Source organism: Amia ocellicauda (genome assembly GCF_036373705.1).
Source record: "Amia ocellicauda isolate fAmiCal2 chromosome 11 unlocalized genomic scaffold, fAmiCal2.hap1 SUPER_11_unloc_5, whole genome shotgun sequence".
NCBI classification, from domain to species: domain Eukaryota; kingdom Metazoa; phylum Chordata; class Actinopteri; order Amiiformes; family Amiidae; genus Amia; species Amia ocellicauda.
In genome coordinates, this window is record NW_027102663.1 from 237745 (window position 1) to 248008 (window position 10264).

At 43.2% G+C, this 10264-nt stretch overlaps 2 non-coding genes across 2 annotated transcripts; both read left to right on the plus strand.

Moving 5' to 3' along the window:
* Window positions 1-514: 514 nt before the first annotated feature.
* trnav-cac (transfer RNA valine (anticodon CAC)) lies at window positions 515-587 on the plus strand. The gene has a single exon. It is a non-coding gene; the product is annotated as a tRNA-Val (tRNA).
* An 871-nt stretch (window positions 588-1458) lies between these two features.
* On the plus strand, window positions 1459-1531 carry trnav-aac (transfer RNA valine (anticodon AAC)). The gene has a single exon. It is a non-coding gene; the product is annotated as a tRNA-Val (tRNA).
* The last annotated feature ends 8733 nt before the right edge of the window (window positions 1532-10264 follow it).

Sequence of the window (10264 nt, forward strand, 5' to 3'; positions counted from 1 at the left end):
AAGTGTCCCGAAATCGGTGCACTCAGAGCGTCCGTCCGTCGACAGGTTGAAATTGTAAACGCTGGTGTAGCCACTTTTAATTGAAATATGATGATGATGATGATGATGTTGTTGTTCTTGTTCTTGTTGTTGTTGTTGTTCTTGTTTTTCTTGTTGTCGTCGTGGTCGCCGTCATTATTATTGTTAAAGTAAAGCAGTAGTTAGATTTGTTGCTACCGTAAGGTGTAGAAGGCACAATAGCTTTGTGATTGTCTGATGGTGGCACAAGACGAGCAGCAGCTGTTTGAACAAGCCATTGAACATCACCTTGTTGGGGTAAGTGTAAGTCTTGTCATAGCTCAGGGCGTTCTTCCTTTGAAAGAGTTTCCAAAGTGTCCTGATGTGCCCTTGAGCAATGCAAAATAGGTCAGTGAAAATAGAAACCTTTATCTCACAGGCTGGCCCACGGGAAACCCCTGTGCGCGTTTTACCAGCCGGCTTCGATGGGAGCCATTTGAAACACCAGGACGGGTCGGTTTCCGTAGTGTAGTGGCTATCACGTTCGCCTCACACGCGAAAGGTCCCTGGTTCGAAACCGGGCGGAAACAACCCGCGGTGCATGCGTGCCAGTGCCGTGTTACCCGTCGCCATCTCTCTGCCCCAAGGCCGGCCGTCGTTTTCTCTTCCTCGGAGTGGCAAGAAATCCTGACCTTGAGAACAAACGATCGCAGAAGGGTAGCTTTGCGAGGCACTGGAACTGACACTTTTAAAATCGATACATGTTGTTGCGTTACAATACGACCGTAGCAGGATCGGCGACATTGCTGTTACTCTTATGTAGTTGAAGGCGCAGTATAGCTCTGATAGTCTGGTGGTGACGGAAGACCACCAGCCGTTTGAACAAGCCATTCAGCATCACCTTGTAGGGCTAAACGCAGGCACTGTCAGAGCGCAGGTCGTCCTGCCTTTGAAAGAGTTTCCGAAGTGTCCCGAAATCGGTGCACTCAGAGCGTTCGTCCATCGACAGGTTGAAATTGTAAACGCTGGTGTAGCCACTTTTAATTAAAATCTGATGATGATGATGTTGTTGTTGTTATTCTTGTTGTCGTCGTAGTCGCCGTCATTATTAATGTTAAAGTAAAGCAGTAGTTAGATTTGTTGCTACCGTAAGGTGTAGAAGGCACAATAGCTCTGATAGTCTGGTGGTGAAGGAAGACCACCAGACGTTTGAACAAGCCATTCAGCATCACCTTGTTGGGTTAAGTGCAGGCACTGTCAGAGCGCAGGGCGTCCTGCCTTTAAAAGAGTTTCCGAAGTGTCCTGATGTGCCCTTTAGCAATGCCAAACAGGTCAGTGAAAATGGCATCCTTTCGCCGCACTTCAGACGCCATCTCACAGCCTAGCCGACCTGAAACACCTGAGCCCGTTTTACCAGTAGGCTTTAACGGTAACCATTTGAAGCAAGAGGCAGCGGTGTCAGTTTCCGTAGTGTAGCGGTTATCACGTTCGCCTAACGCGCGAAAGGTCCCCGGTTCGAAACCGGGTGGAAACAGCCTACTGTGGGCTGGCCCTTTTCGTCATTCTTGCCCTCGTGGTTCCCCGGAGGCGGTGAGTGTCTTTTCTTCATTGGAGTGCCTGCAATCGATGCACTCAGAGCGTCCGTCCGTCGACAGGTTGAAATTGTAAACGCTGGTGTAGCCACTTTTAATTAAAATCTGATGATGATGATGATGATGATGTTGTTGTTGTTGTTCTTGTTGTTGTTGTTCTTGTTGTCATCGTGGTCGCCGTCATTATTATTGTTAAAGTAAAGCAGTAGTTAGATTTGTTGCTACCGTAAGGTGTAGAAGACAACAGTTGGTATGGCGTGTGATATCAAAACATTCAGAATACTTTTAACCTATATAATTTATAAGCTTTGTAAAATAAACCCAAATATATCTTTTGCGGGGATAAACGCTGTTCTGAGTAGTTTGTGACTTGTTTAATACCAAACATAGCATCGCTATAAAAAAAAAAAAAAATCACTGTAAAAGCGCTAGTTATTTTTGATCTTTATAGTTATTTTCTAGGCTCAGGTTGTTTTTTAGTGCTTATAAAGGCCTGAAATATTCTTAGTGGTTGTTGACTATAGGTCTTGATGTTTAAAAATGTTTTTTTGAGAGACCAAAAGGTTCTAATAAAAGTTTAGAGTAGAGAGGAGAGAGATCGTCTCCATCTTGGTTTCTATTTGAAATTTGATGCAGTGTCATTTTATTGGTTGGTTTTGATATGTTAATTGGTAACAGGGCGGCACAAAGGCCAGACCAGAACAATGCCTTACAAGCAGATCCGGCATGTGGCCATCAGTATAAGTATGAAGGTCTGGTCTTCAGCTCGACAGACTCATACTGACCTTTCGATTTAAGACTAAAGATCAACAATGTCCGGAAACAACATCAGCGATTCGATTTAAACGAGTTTTTAGGCAAGTCTTCAGATTCTTTTCATTGACTCAGAGCGTGTTGTGTGCATGTATTGTAAATAAGGCTATAACATCTGTTTTAAGTTCTGTAAAATAATTTTTCAGCCAGTCAACAGGAGTTAATTCCCAACGCTGAGGAGATCATCTGGAACAACGACGGTAAGATTTTTGTGTTTGCGCTCATGGGTTCTTATGCATGGGTGTGTGTGGTTTGAAGCGGCTCATTAGAGTTATGAAAACGTTTTAATATATATTAATGCCGGTCTCTTTAATTACACAGAAACTATCGAAAGGCCTGTGATTAATGTCTCCAAGGATCGACCAAGAGAAGTGGTTGTCCCTAGACAGGCTGTCTGCCGACCGGGTAAGAACTAAACCCCTGTTTGTTTGTATAACGTTTCTGTAAGATGTTTGAGTCCAGTTTTGTTAATTTTAAAAAATTATCCTGTCTAACAGTATTAAGAAACGTGGTTTGAGACAACGAAAGGCCTTCCACATCGAGGGCTTGTTTCGTTTTACCTTCGAGAACCGTAACCTTTCAAGAATCTGAAAGGCCGTCAGCCCCGGTATCTGATAGCTGTGAGTATATATCTGCAGCCTGTAAGAGGTTAAAGCTTTTTATAAAGCGGTGTGGTTAAAGGTTAAACATGTCTCTTACCTTCACAGCGGTGCAAAAAGCTAAACCAGCCGAAAAACATAAGAAACGATTATTCTGTGGAGGTAAGTAAGATCTTTCAAACTTTAATGTTTTTAAAAGGGCTTTGTTTGCCCGTTGAGGGCTAATATTTAAGCGATGGGTGACCGTTTCCTGTAGGGCGGGGGGTTCTGGGAAAGATCTTTAGAAGTCCGGACAGGTCTAGGCTTGTTTCTGGGGAACGTGTTTAGAAATGACCGATTGCCGTACCGTCTGGTTAGGAAGTAAAGCCGTCCGAAAGGGTTTAGTAAGTTGTTTGGCTTATCTCCCGCTATTATACTTCTGTTTTAAAGTGGTTGTAGGAAAAGGCTTGAAGGTGTTCATTGTATTTAATATTTAAACAGATCGTGAAAACGTTTGTGAAACAGGAAGTCCCGGGATCAGGAAGCGTTTACACTTGGAAGGTTCGTTTAAAAATGAAATGTTGTTGTGTGTGTGTGTGTTTTATTAACAATATTACAGTTTTTAAAGAAACATTTAAGAAACAGTTTATTTACAGCGGCTTCTCTGTTTTAAATTATCAAGTCCTAATAAATATATTGTCTGTAAATAATAAGGCGTTGTAGAGAATGTCTAAGGCTATTTTCAAAGGTCTAAAAAAGCTAAAGGTTTTGAATGTCCTGGACATGTTGTTTTAAGTTTGATTTCTGTCGCCGTTTAAAGATGTAAATGTAATGTATATTTTTATTCTTCCCAAGACTCTTGGGATAGTCATTCTGTGAATGAGCTATTGAGGACAATTACCCCGTCTAAGTGGGATCAAACATCTTTCCCGGTGAGATCACCGAGAGGATCCCCCACGATGGTCTTGGAGACCCCCCAACATCTACTCAGGCCACAGCCTTCTGGGGGTAATTCAACACCCCAGATTCAGCCCGCCGCATTGTCGGGCGGAACAAATACAGGCATCCAACAACCTCAGGGGTCGCCGTCAGTCAGGTCTGACACACCACCCAACGACGGCCTAGTTTCAACATCGTCCCCCCAGACCCGTTTCTTGGCTACCGAAACGCGAAACAGTAACCCTGCGCTTGGCCAGGGTGTCACCGCAAAGGCCTTCTTGGTCTCCGTCCATGAGTATACACTCGCTCCCTGCCTCCTTCGACCGAGATTTACCGGAGAGACCATCCTTTGAAGCTGAGCCAGGCCACCAGCCCCCGGAGCTACTTCCTGAAGGTCGGCATGAGTTGCTACATACTTTGTTACAAAATCAAAGACTTGTGTTAGTGGGGCAAAACCTGGTGATAGAGAGCCAAAACACCCTTATTAATACCCTTACTAACGAATTGTACCGTATTTAATGTTTAAATAGACACAAAACGCCTTACTATTGTGGGTTGTTGGAAAAATAAAAAATAAATTAAAAAATGTCCTGACTTGGTAAAAGAACTCACAAACTAAAGGATTATGAACAAGCTAGGGCCCCAAAAAGACCTTCCCGAGAGAACATCCCCGGCCCTGTTGTGAACTCCTCTGATGTCCCAATGAACCTGGAACTATTACAAATGATAAATTATTTAAATAACCCCCAATTACCACCGATAGAATGTGAATTAACAGACTTACCTGTGAACCCCGACCTGTTACAGATGGTCAATGATCTAAATAACCACCTCCCACCGGTAGCGCTTATAGAGGTTCACCCCCTAGTTCACCCCGATTTGTTTGAAATGGTGGAGTCTTTGGAGGAGCTACCCCGACCAAATTCTGCCCCTATTATAAATGATTTGAAACAATTAGAACACAGGATGGCGGCAGAAGCAGCCATCACTATAGAGGAGGGTCTTGACATTAACCGGTTGGATATCTTTGAAGGACTTTTACAGGCTTTAAATGAGCCTCCTCAAAAAGGGGGTTTTGTAGATGTCAGCAGTGGGGGTGTTCGGAATGTGGAGGGTTCTGAGACTGATAAGGCTGTGGAGGACATGCTCTGTGAGAATGTAGGGGGTGAAGGCTTTGTTCAAAATGATGATGTGTCCAAGAGTACCAGTGATCCCGTGATTATAGATAGACCGGCCTATAACAATTTTGAAATGATTCAGTGTTTTAATTTTGCAGAACTTTTAAATTGTGACAATTATGCAGAAATATTTGTCAACATACACGAGGCCTTGCAGAAAATGCTTGAACAGGTTGCTGAAAGGGTCAGACCTCGAGATGTTGTACAGTTAGAACTCAGAGGGGATGATTTGTTTAGCAACCTATCTGTAATGCTGAGTGGAGATAATTTAGATGTCTGGCTAAAATCGAAGCGTTATTGCAAAGTAACGCAGCCATCTTAGCTGATGAAAGTCTGTCTCTGGTAATGAATGTGGTTCGTAACCCTGAGGGTGGGGCGCTTAGAAGACTGTCGAAATGCTTGAAGAACGACATAATTAGGACCAAGCTCAGGCAATTAGTGGTGAGTTCCAGTGGGGACAATAAGCTCTGTTTTGCTTACAGTTTAATAAAACTACTCACCCCCGACATGCCTGAACCCCAAGCTCTGCAAGAGGCTTTAACGCTTCATCAGAGGGCTGGCTTAAACTCTCAACAGAGGGTTGCCTTTTCAGACATCACCAAGTTGCAGGAACATAACTGTAAACCCCGCCAAGAGACAAATGTCCAAACTGATTTTAAACAGTCTGTGGGGTAAGTTTGGGGAAAGAAATTACCGTCTAAACACAACCTTGATTAAAACCCCTGAACAGTTTATAGAATTTATGTTTTCCAAACAACATGCAGTATCACACCTTCAATTCTTAAATGACCACGTGGCACAGGTCCAGTGGAGGGCCCCTAAAGATTTCCCCACCAAACAGGGGAACGTTAATGTTTTCATAGCGGTTTTTACCACGGCTTACGCCCGGCTTGAACTGTACAACTTAATGGATCAGTTGCAGGAACGCACACTCTATCATGATTCTGACTCTGTAATCTTTGTCACCAGGCCAGGGGATTGGGTCCCTCCCCTCGGGGACTACCTTGGGGAGTTAACGAGCGAACTAGATCCTCAGGACCACATAGTGGAGTTTGTTTCAGGGGGTCCTAAGACGCATACAGAACGGCTGCGGGTAAGACCTGTATGAAAGTTAAGGGTTTCACTCTGAACCATTGTAACAACAAGCTCATTAACATCAAGTCTCTGACGACCCTGGTAGAAAGTTTTGTAACCGAGAAAGACGCGCCTCCTCGTGAGATTATTACAGCCGGAAATCAGATCTATCGCAATAAAAAGGAGTACACGTTGGAAAATAGATCACTAAACAAACGGTTCAGGGTGGTGTACAATAAAGGAGTGTTGAAGACTGATTATACCACTCTGCCTTATGGATATTAGCGGTGGTTTTGATAACAGACTTCAACACCCTTTCTCCTGTATTATAGCCGGTCCCTCCAATTCGGGGAAGAGCTATCTTATAAGGAACATCATAGAAGATGTGGACGCAACCGTGTCCCAAGCTCTTGACAACATAGTGTGGTGTTACTCTTGCTGGCAACCTGTCTACGATGATTTGGCTTCGAAAAAAAATAATCTGAAATTTGTGCAAGGTCTCCCCGCCTCGTTGTAAGACGATGACTTGTTCCCGCCCGGTCAAACTAACCTAGTGATCCTTGATGACCTGATGGAGCAGGCCGGTGACAACAGTGAAGTGGAAAAAGCTTTCACAAAGTACACTCATCATAGGAATTTAAGTATTCTTTATTTAGTTCAAAATCTATTTTTTCAAGGTAAAAAAAGCCGCACTATTAATTTAAATGCCAATTATATAATTCTTTTTAAAAACCCCAGAGATAAACTACAGGTCACCGTCTTGGCTCGTCAAATGTACCCTAACCAGACCAAGTTCTTTTTGGAGGCATTTGAGGATGCCACCAAAAAACCCTACGGGTACTTGATTGCGGACTTAAAAGCACAAACCCCAGAAGACTTTCGCCTCAGAACAGGTTTGTGCCCGCCCGATTGGCCGGCAGTGTATGTGCTAAAGAAAAGGAAATAAATAAGAATGTCTGTTCGGATTAAAAGAAATCTGCCACTTTTGCAAATGTTATTTGAGGGGAGCCTGCGCCATAGGAAAGCTGTGCTGGCAGGGGCCCCCTCGGATTTGATCGAGACCATGTGTGAAATAGCTTTTAACATCTTACACGGTAATATACCCCTAACCCCTTCTTAACATTCTAAACTCAAAAAACAAAAAGCGGTTATCAAGATCATCGCTAATAAGAAGTATTCTATTAAAAGAAAAAGAAAGAAGATTAATCAAACCAGGGGTTTTATAGGACTGCTGTTGAGCATAGCCGTGCCTTTCCTAACCAGTCTTCTAGCTTCCAGAGTGGGTTAATAATGGAATATGCTCAGAAAATGTTTTTGATCCCTCAGGAGCAGCTTGAGAAACTGAGAAAAAATGTTGTCGGGCAAGAGCCCATTAGACAAACGGCCGAAAACAACCTGGACTCTGAAATGAAAGCTATACAGGCCAGGGCCGATTTAAATCAGTATTCCAAAGCCCAGTTGTATACCAACACGTTACAGCGTTACCTCCGTCTGGTTAGACAGGGTGAAAAAGATCAAAACATTTTAACTTTAACCATGGCCTCTCAAGAAAATGGTTCTGGGGCTGATGCGGGGGGTACGGTTGATAAAGATGTTGCGGTGACCGAACCTGTTGAGAGTTCAGAGGGAGATGTTGTAACGGATGTTTTGAGAAACATGCCGGCCAGAAGCAGGAGACATGCAGAATATATCCTGCGCAAAATGGTTCAGAAACCGCGGGTAACGGCTTGGAATGAACAGGGTGAATTTGTTTTTAAAGGACAACTGATCAAAGGTTCACACATGTTTGATTTGTTGAAGAGTGTCAATAGCACTAATAAGGTACCCGAGAGTCGCCGACCTGTAGGCTGGAATGCTTTCCTACAGGCGATGGCCTGTCTGAACATGCCCCAATCCACAGTTCCTAACCAGGAAACGCGACAAAAAATCCATCTGTGTAAAGAGGTGTAGCCTGATCTGACTCCGATATCTCATTACTCTGACCGTGCTTAGCGACCATCCTCAGGATCTATCCATCGTTGGGAAGCTTATTAATCTCATGTTTTTATTTGTCTCCCCTGTAAATAATGACCCGACAAACAATTTTTTATTTATTTTTTTTTATTTTCAAATGTTGTACATTTATTTATAACATAACCCCTGCTTTGTATAAGAATTGTTTTGAATAAAAACAAAACTAATGATTCAAAGGCTGTTTTCTTTATTTTTTCACCTTAACACGCATGACATCTTTTAAAATCCTCACAAGAACACCCCATCTGTATACATGACTGGCTAGGGTCGTAAGTCATTGTGTTATAAGGGGGGTCCACAGTGTACTGACAAACTCTGCCACTTTTTTATCATTTTGGCCTAAATCCTCACTGTACAAGGCCATAATATCGGGGTATGACCTTCCTTTAGATCTATGATATAAGAAAAACACACAGTGCTGACCACAAGTGAAGGTCTGAAGACTTTGTACTTGACGACCGCTGTAAATGGTTTCTTGACAGTTGTTGAGCAGAAAGTTATTGATCTTCCGAGGGAAAGGTCTGAAATCCGGGGGGTTTCCATAGGAATCAAAAAATTCACCACGGTGGTCCTCCCTTAGATAAATAGCCAGCCAATGTTCTCCGGGCATATTTTTAGGGTGTGTGTTGATTATGTACATTGCAGGTAAATTCTTGATCTTAAATTTAGGTAGCTGATCGCAGGCGTAGACTCCTTGAAACAGTTTCCGTGAGCCGGCCAGGGCATTCATGATGTGGTTGAGCTCTCTGGTGTTCATTTTAATAATAATCATACCGAACGTTTCTCCTCCGATTCACCTCAATAATGTTGTCAAACACAGCATACACGACCATATTTACAGTGCGTGGTAGAGGCTGCTTGAAACGCATCTCCAAACGCATATTGCCCGTCTTCATCAGTGAAAAATGTTGTCCACACTCTTCGTCAGGGGTCAGGTTGAAACCGTACAGGGTGTAACCGCTGCAGTATTCCCGGCGATCGATCAGCAGAGTTTGATCCTTGAGATGGCGACCCGTAGCCAGTACTACACTGTAATATTCACGAACCGCATTGCCGTTTTCAAAGTCAGGTTGAAAAGGTCTGGATGGAACCTGCACACCATCGACGTACAACGCTATAAATTCCGCGTTATAATGTTTAAAGTTAAAAAGGTTCTTGTTGTAAACCCCGGTAAATGCATCATTATCCACGAGACCAATAATAACCTGTTTTGGGAGCTGTCCTAGAAACAGATTTTCCTGGTTCATCACCCGTGTCCCTGCAGGGATACTGTGGACTTTCATATAGACTCTTTCGATCGGGTACTTAACGCCTGCGCGTGTCCTAGTTTAACCGCCGGGGAGACGGACACTTTTTTCACAAACAGCGAGGCCGATAATATGGTCAGTTTATATTTTTCAGTATCAGGGGTCATCAGATAAAAAGCACTTTTACTACGGATCATTTTAATTTTAATGTCTACCCCGTTGAGCATGAGTTTTTCTTGGAAAAATATGTCTGCATTGATATGCCCCATTAGCTCAAAGGTCCTCCCTTCTGTTGAAGAGGCCGTTCTTTTTTGCAAACCCTTATTGAGTCCCTCTGGATCCTTGTCGTCCATAGCTTCCGGGTTGTCTTTGAAGAAAAGGCCGGGGCTGAACTGTTTGCTTAGGGTCTCCTCACTATAATTAAGGATACACTCCATCATGGCTCTATAGGGGTAAGTATTGCTGCTTTGACTAATGAGCCGATCTCCCAGGGTCACATCCACCTGTGAAAACATGGTGGCCACCGGGTAATTGATGACCCCAGCGTTGGCCGTCTTCTCGATTGCATCGCCATCCTCATTAGTCACTTTACAGTTCATTAAAATAAATGTGTTATTCAAATCATTATAATCCTCGCCATTGCCAGCTATAAAAAACTCCAGAGGGGCCATGTCTGAAATTGCAGAAAGAGGGGGAATCTCTACATATATGCTCTTATCTATACTCGTTTGAGTGTATGGAACTGTAAACAGATCCAGTTCTGATTTGACGCATTCTTCCAATAGACTGTGGACAAAAGACATGTTTAAAAGATATATCCTGAGGCTCTATTT